Here is a 9,268-nt window from a genome sequence, read left to right on the forward strand (position 1 = left end):
ATAACCCATGTAAGAGACCCAACCTACGAAGGTATCTTAAACTAAACAAGGCTCAAGTAGTTTTTCTCCAAGAGACACACTTTAAAATAAATGATACATTTATGTGGGACTCTAAGGAATACACAATACTTGCTCAATCTTCTTATAAAATAAGGCCAGGGGAGTAACAATTCTATGGAAAAAGACTTTCTTAAATCCCCAAATCATTTACAAGCATGTAGATAATGATGAACTCATGGCTTTAGTTATACTTAAGTTTAATAATAGAATTTGGACCTTGGTTAATTTATACTGGTTCCCGGGTATGAGGGTTGGACTAGCTAAGCAACACTTAGACTTTATCACAACTACTTCTAAAGGTAATATTATACTAGGTTATTTCAATTGCATCACAGATATTACAGAAACTACCAATAGGAAATCTTCTACACTATTGTCCTCAGGCAAACAGTTAATACAATGGACATAAATGTTTAAATTAAAAGCTACCTTTAAATGCTTTGGGACAAAATTCTTTACTATTCTCACACCAGGACTATAGACATGGTTACCCAAACTAGAATAGATACAATTTATATCTCACAAGATCTTTATTCTAAAATCTTGAATTTTTCAATACAACCTTGTCCCTTTTCAGATCATAATTCCCTGTTGTTAACAATACACTTGGAATTCAATCAATTAGTCATTACTTCAAGGATTCCTTCATATATCACAAAAATTAAAGACTTTAAATCTTGGATAACTTCTGAACTTCAGCTTTTTTTTTAGAGATTAATTATAAACCTGAAGCAAACACAATTATGGTTTGGGATAAGGCCTATTTATATGGTAAACCCATTAGCTGGTACAAAAATAAAATTAAAGAATGGGACTCAGAGTTACAGCAACTCCAACATCAAATATCTCTTAAATCTAATAAAAACTTAATTGCTACAGATAATAAGAAGAAAATAGAAGAAACAAATAAGAAATATAGTGAAATATTATCCCATAAAATTAATTTTGCTATAGAAAAACTGAAATTAAATTCTTATGCTACCTCTCCTAAGCATCTTCATAACCTATCTATGAAAGTTAAGATACAATCAAAAATTAATAACATTGATAGTATCTTTCATGAAGGGAAAAGGAAAAAAGTCTCAGACATAAGGGACATTCTGGATGCTTTTAATTATCATTATGCAGAGTATCATAAAGATAAAATGAGTACAAATGAATGTGAGAAATTAGAGAATATAGTTCCCACAATAACTGGAATTCCTGAGGCACTTAAGTTAGATCTACAAAAAACTATTTCTCAAAAGGAAATTATAGATGGGATTAAAGGAAGTAAGTCTAATAAAGCACTGGGAATAGATGACTTAATTATCAAAATTTATAAACAGTTCCCTTCTTCTATTGTCTCTCTCTCCTACATAAAACCTTTCTTGAAGTTCAAACATTAGCAAATATTCCTCCTCCTTGTAGATATTTTCTAATTTCCCCTATATTAAAAGAGAATAAGGACCCTAATCCTTGCAACTCATATAGAACAATTTCTTTGTTGAATAATGGTTATAAACTATTTATGTTAATTATGGTCAATAGATTGAAAATACCCATATCTAAAATAATTAATGAAGACCAAACTAGTTTCATACATAACAGGCATACACAGGATAATATTAAGAGTATTAACTCTGATAGATTACCTCAATAGAGGAAGCCATGAAGCATTGATAATAGGTCTAGATATTCAAAAGGCATTTGACTCCTTAAATTGGGGTTATTTATTTAAAGTCTTACATTTATTTGATCCCCCCCTTTTTTATAACAATGATAAAGAAAATCTATGAAAATAATCTAGCATATGTCAAATTAGGTCCCTTTACTTCCAAAGTAATCCAAATCACTAGAGGTACTAGACAAGGATGTCCCATGTCCCCTATCCTATTTGCTCAGGCCATAGAAATACTTGCCATTTTAATACGTAATAAACCAAAGATAAGAGGTATAAATATATATGACCGATATATTTCTAAAATAATGATGTTTGCTGATGATGTCTTACTTACCTTACCCAACTCTAAGGAAGTGTTAGGTGAAGTGGATATAGTAACAACAAATTTCCAAAAAATCTCAGGACTCTCCTTCAACAAATCTAAATCAAAATATTTATTATTAAATAAAAAAGAACATACAGGTTCAAGTTAATCATATTATTGGAAACCAAGTTTCAACTCTAGACTACTTAGGAATAGTCCTAGGCAGGAATACAAAGGAAACCTTACAACGTAATTATGCTAAAGCCATAGACTTAATCAAGACATTAATAAGCAAATGGAATAATTTGTTTAGCACATTTGATGATAGGTTACAACTGATAAAAATGGTTTTGGTACCTAAAATATTATATATAGCGCAAGCCCTTATATTTTCAACAGGAAAGAAAATCCTTAAAGAAATCACTTCAACTCTGATGAAATTCCTATGATACCCCAAAAGAAATAGAGTGGCAAATTCTCATCATATCAGTAAATGGGAACAAGGGGGGGGGCTACAATTCCCAGAGATTTAAACTTATATAAAGGCATCTATAATTAAAATAGTGATGAATTGGATAAATCCTACATGCTCTTCCAAATGGAAACAGTTACACTCCATTATACTAATGAATGAAAATTATTTATCAAAGAATGCTTTGGTAACTGACAAATATAACAAGATATGGCACTATTTAAGTTTAAATTTACAGTATAGTACAACAAAATTAACTAAACTAACACTAATAAACAATATTTTTGATGTGTTTAGAAAATTCATTAACAAAAATTTAGATATAAAACTGTGGCATAGATTTTAATACCATTTACTATTACAAGGGATTTCCCTGGTTTATGGGAAAATAACCTATTTTGTTAGTTGCAATGTATTGAAAACCAACAAGCTTTGAACACAGAAAGTATATTGTCAACCTATGGCCGATCCTCTAATGACTGGTTGGTTCTTCAGAGTGTGACAGCATACACAAAAGATCTGTGTAGAATAATACATAACTCATCCTTCAAAACGGTACCAAAAATTATAAACTGGATTTTTGGAATTCTATATAATAATATCAATGTTAAGAATGAATTATCATATCGATATAACACTTTAATTGTCTATAAGACAGCTCCTAAAGATTCTTACTGGCAATACCTAACTGGGTTTTAAGTATCATTATCAATGAAAGATAAAACAAATATTTTATTTTCAGATAAACTAACTTCTTACTCACAATTCTGGAGGAATTTTCATTGGAAATTTCTACACAGATCTTTTTGACACCTGAGAAACTCTCTAAAATGAACCCTTCAAACAGCAAGTTATGTTGAAGATGTCATCTGTCCACTAATGCTGACTGGTCTCATATTGTTTATGACATATTGGAATGAGATTAACAAATTTCTTCAAGCTATCTATAGTGATATATTTGTTTGGACAAAGTCTTTAATTTTATTGAATGTTGTTAATAGTAATAATATGAAGAAAGATTACCTGTATTTGTTGTGGACAATGTTAGCAATAGCCAGAAAATGTATAACTAGAAGTTGGAACTCTAATGTAGCACCCAAAATGGAGGAATTCCTATCATCACTGAAGAAATGCTTACTAATGGAGAAAAGAACTAAAGAGTTAAGAACTTTTCCTAAGCCATTGGTTAATAGTCCATGGAGGAAAGTTTTGAATTTGATTGATACCCTACAGATGGAACCAAACTCTTCCTAACTATCATAGTTTATATATTAACTTATTTAACTACAAATGTTTTTATCTGAATCATTTTTGTCAGGCTGAACATAAATACTTTAAATAGTTCTTGAATGTTATGAATGTATTAAATTATTGTGTTATTTCATCAAAATAAAAATCATTTGAGTAAAAAAAAAAAAATTTCTCTTGAAGAGGGCCAGTAAGGCACTCTACTTGACATGTATGAGAAAGCCTATTCCATAGCTTGGGCAGCTTCTGGGTTATGAACCTGTCCCTCCAGCTTGTTCTGTTGATTGTGGTAATGAGGTTGAAGTCTCTGGACTGTGTAGTGCAGAGGGATTGGGATTTCTTTAGATGTAGCATTTCTAACAGAGCTGGGTTAGAAATGGCTTTGTAAGTCAAGCAAAGATCACCTCTACGTAGGTGATATAAGACAGAGAATAGTTGGAGTTTTTTGAGTATGTCCATATAGGACAAGTGTTTAAGGCCTAGGATCCTCTTTGTGAGGTACTTTTGCAGCCTCTCCAGTTGTTGCAGGTGCCTAGTGCAGTACATGCCAAATGGGGCATTGTACTCTATGATTGGCCTAATGAGGTGAAAGTAGAGGGAGACAATGACCTCCTTCTTCCTGGATGCAAAACCCTTAGTAATGAGATGTGCCACATAGGACTTTCTGACCACAGTGGCAATATGGTGGTCAAAAGAGAGGTTGCTATCAACCTGTGTTCCCAGAGCTCTTATAATGCCTTCTTTGTTCAGTGGACTATCATCGATGCGGTAATTCATGGGAACCAGGTTTTTCCAAATGGGGATGACAATCATCACACAATGAGATCGCCACAGTAGTCAGGAAGTCCTTCTATGTGGCACACCTCATCATAAAAGGGTTCTCATCCAGGAAAAAAGAGGTCATTGTTCCCCTCTACTCGACATTCATTAGACCCATTCTAGGGTACAATGCCCCTTTTGGAATGTACCTCAAAAGACATCTGCAGCAGCTGGAAAAGCCACAGAAGTACCTCACAAAGAGGATTACTGGCCTCATGTCCTACACTGACCACCTCAAAAAACTCCAGCTTTACTCCGTGGCATATCGCCTACTCTGAGGTGATCTCTGCCTAACATATAAAGTTATGTCAAACCCAGAGCTGTTGGACATACTACACCTAAAGAAATCCCAATCCTCCCGAGCTATATGCTCCAGGGACCTAAACCTTGTCACTACAACAAACAGGACATGCTGGAGGGATAGATTCCTGTCCCAGAGACTTCCCATACTCTGGAACAGGCTACCCATCTATGTCAAGCAAAGTTCTTCACTAGCACTCTTCAAGAAAAATCTTGATGAGTGGATGAGAAATAGGAAATACACCCCGGGATCACTTCTGTGTCTCTGCTCAACGGTGGCACAGGAAAATAACTTTATTGGGTGGCATATGCCAGGGAACCTTGTTGGCTAGGCTTACGTAGGCCCTTGGACCAATAGCCTAGTATCTACCTATGAACCTATGAACAACACATTTTTTGGCATTGAGTTTAAGGCCATGGTTCTGACACCAGTCGTTGGTCACAGTGAGGCCTTTCTGTAGGAGGTCAACATCACTTTGGGTGTTAATTATGGCACCCAACTTGCAATCGTCTGCGAACTTTGTCAGCCAGAGTCTCTTTATGTTGGCCTGGACTTCAGATAAGTAGATACCAAACAGGAGAGGACCCAGGATCGAACCCTGTGGGACTCCACTCATGACTGTTTGGCAGTATGACTTGAAGTCAGCTACTTTCACACTGTGGGTTCTTTCTGTGAGCCAGTTTGCAACCCACCTAGTGATATAGGGGTCGATGCCTAGCTTAGTGAGTTTTTCAGTGATTCCTGATTGGGGAATGGTATCAAAGGCCTTGGCCAGATCATGATAGGCTGTATGAATCACCTTGCTTTCATCCACACCTCTGGTAAATGACTCAAAGAAGTCGACCAGGTTGAGCAGGCATAATCTACCCTTCACACAACTAAACTGTGAGGGATCCAGAGTTTGGCGATTCCCTACATCCTTGTTTATTAGGTCCATAATGATCTGTTCCATAGCTTTGCATATCAGACTCATCAGGCTAATGGGACGATAGTTCCCAGGGTCTGTAGTTGCTCCTCCTTTGTGGAGGGATGACTGTAGTAGTGGGCCATTTGGTAAGGACAAAGCCTGAGGTGAGGCTGTGACTGAACAGGGCACATAGGTGAGGTGCCAGTTCACACTGTTGTTCATGTAGAACACTGCCAGGGCTATTGTCAGGTCCCATAGAAGCTGTATTCTTGTCCTTGTACAGTGCTGTTTTAACCTGTGCAGCAGTAATACTGGGTGCCTGGCAATCTACTGATATTGTGATTGGTCCTTTGGTAGGGGAGAGAGGGGTAAGGTTGGCACTGAATCTGTCGGCCATTATATTGGCAATATCTGTTAGCTCACTATAGGAGGTAACATTGTGCAATAGCTCCAAGCAAATCTGGGTATTACCGTGGAGATTCTTTACATAACTATAGAAGGCCTTGTGGTTGCCTTTACTATCTGTTGTAATTCTAGTTTTCATAACTAGCTTTAGAGGATTTGATGAGGGATCTCAACTTTTTGTTGAGGCAGATAAGACAGTTTTTCCAGTCTTGGGACTTCACCTTATCCGCATCAGTTTATTCCTTCTGTTGTAGAGTTTGTTTATGGCAGGGGACCACCAGATTGGCTTCCTTTTTTTGAAGGAGAGCCTCTTGGTTCTATTGTGTATGGCGAGATCCATGCATTTGTGTACATATTCGTACAGGGCATTAGTGTATGATTCAGTGGTCATGCAGATGTTCTCCAATTGCATGAGTGCCATGAAGTTAATCACCTCTGTTTTTAGGAGCCCAAAGTTATCTTTGGAGAAGTTTTTCATGGTGGTTACCTTTGTGGGGTTGGGGGTGGGAGGGATGTGGATTTCCAAGGTGATTAGTTTGTGGTCGGATCTAACCAGGGAGGAGTTGACTATTGGTATAGAGCAATAGTCACCCATGTTAGTAATGACCACGTCAAGGATGTTTCTACCTCTAGTGGGGGTAAGAACAAGCTGGTCCAGGGTATTGGAAATAATGAATTCCAGGAAATGTTGGGCAAGTGAATTGGTACATGAGTAGTTTTCCCAGTTAATGAAGGGGTATTCGAAGTCACCCAGTATGAGAGTGATAGGTTGAACCCTGATATTCTCCAGGGTGCTTAGGAATGTGGAGTGTGTGTCTTGGGTCATGGTTGAGGACCTATAGCAGGCTACAACCTGAATTGCTGTCTTACCCAATGTTAGCTGCACCTGAAGTATCTCTGATGCTCTATGTTGGGCTACCAGTCTGGAGGTATGTGCAACCTTTATGTATATGGAAACACCACCGCCTTTGGAGCTTCGGTCCAAGTTCTGGGGCTGAAAGGTGTGGAGTGAGTTATATCTTGGTGGTGCAGGGGTGCTTTCTGCTGCCTTGAACCAGGTCTCTGTTACAACACAAATGTCGATGTTCTCCATTTTAAGGAGTGCTTCAAGTGAGTGCATTTTGAGATTTAGACTTCTAGCATTGAGCAGCATGACCCTCAGATTGCATTTCTTTGTAGCTGTTATGGTGGTAATTTGGTCTTTGGAACACCACCTAAAAAAGGCTCTATAGGGGTGGCAAGAGCCTTGGCCAGTATACGGAAGCCCAGGGGTGATAGATGCAGGCCATCTCTGGCAAAGCATCGAGGTGTGTTAATCATGTCATCCCAGGCAGACAGATAATGGATTGCATTAGAATGACACCAGAACCTTAGCCAATTGCTGAAATCAATCATTTTCTGCTTGTACTATAACCAGCCCCTCATGGAATCAGTTGGAAGAGGTAAAAATGACCACAACCGGCAGTAACATGAAGAAAGTTTATTCACAAATCCAGTCAGTCAAGCGCTTTCATCTTAAGGTATAAGACTTCGTCAGAACAAATAAAATTTGCATCACATCTTCTTTAAATACTCTGTGTTATGGACACATTCTGTCCGTACTCTGGTAGGCTCACGGTTCTGGGTCTCTTTTCATGTAATCCAGGGAGGTACTTCTCAGGTCATTCACACCCACATGTACAATGACAGTCATATTTGTACCTGTTGCTGAGGGACCTGAGTGCGTGGGTTATGTGGCAGATCCTGGCACCTGACAGGCAGCTGACTGTTACTTTCTCCTTATTTAACCTAGTGAGTGAGACATCAGTGTGCCTCACTGTCGAATCACCTATGACTACTGTGTTGAGCATGCTGTTTTGCCTTAGGGGCTTTGGTTGAGTGGAACACTGTTTAGGAGGGTTATGTGTCTCGTAATTAGTGTTGTGTTGTGTTGGTCGAGTGCGTTTCTGCCTTGGAGGTCTCTGCTGTTTGGGTAGATTTTTATTGAGAGCCTCCACATAGGTGGGTGTGTGGTTTGTGTTTTTATGTGAAGGCAGTGCTGGTGTGTGTTCTGGAGGGCTATGTGTTCCATGTGGTGTGGTGCAAGTGTTGACCTTCACCTCTTTACCAGCTATTCCAGTCCTGGCTGGAGAGTGCGTGGCTTCCAATTTGGATATATAAGTGCATCTCTCGCAAGTCTGCATATTGGGAGGTAAGAGGAGAGGGTTATCAGTGTACATGAGGCAGTTGCTACATTGCCTCAGGATGCCCAAGTTCACCAGGTTTACAGGAGAAAGCCAAGGGAACTGACCTTTAGACATGTCTGGAGGGGTGGGCATTAATAATTAGTACTGGAGTTTCCTTGTAGAATGTTTATTGCTGGTAGCACTTTTGTGTGCTACAATAATTGCTACGAGAAGTCTGGTAATGTGCTAGACTAATAAGCTAGTAAAAGTGCAGGAGAGGAGAGAACTAGCAGATCTTAGAAGCTTACAAACAGTCCAGGATACAGCAAATCTGCATCTGGACTGGACTATATTTACAGAAAGGGCAGGAAACAGTTTTTTTTTTTTTTAGTAGAAAGTGAAGAGACAGAAGACAATGAGATAATTCAATATTCAGAAGTTAAAGGGGATGGGCCTTTGCTAAGTTCTCACTATAAACAGTAGAATGAGCTGATGTATTGTGACTGGGGGGGGGGGGGGGCTGTCCAGTATCAACTTTATACCAGAGGCTGGCAACTTAAAGCCACCAGGACTTAAGACCACCACAACAACTGGGCAGATGAGTGGGAAAAACAGTTGTACAGATTACAGAGATATGTATTAAATGAGAAGTGCAGAGGCAATTGAAAATAATCACTTATCTTCTCCCAGTATCACAGCAGGCAGTAGGTCAGTCTCTTTGCAGCTTGGAACAGCTTCAGCAAACAGGTATATCTGATTTAAAACTCTGGCTATTAAAGGCAGAGAACACTAACCAGCCCAGTTATCCAATCAACAATAACAGTTTTGCAGGAAAGCCCCTAGCCTGATTAAACCAGTCCAATTCTCTCTCTGCCACACAGAAAACAAGACAGTCCTCTAAACAAAGATTTCACTGCAAACTGA

This window comes from Protopterus annectens, chromosome 4.part0, assembly GCF_019279795.1.
Source record: "Protopterus annectens isolate FY-2018-M chromosome 4.part0, PAN1.0, whole genome shotgun sequence".
Taxonomy (NCBI): Eukaryota; Metazoa; Chordata; order Ceratodontiformes; family Protopteridae; genus Protopterus; species Protopterus annectens.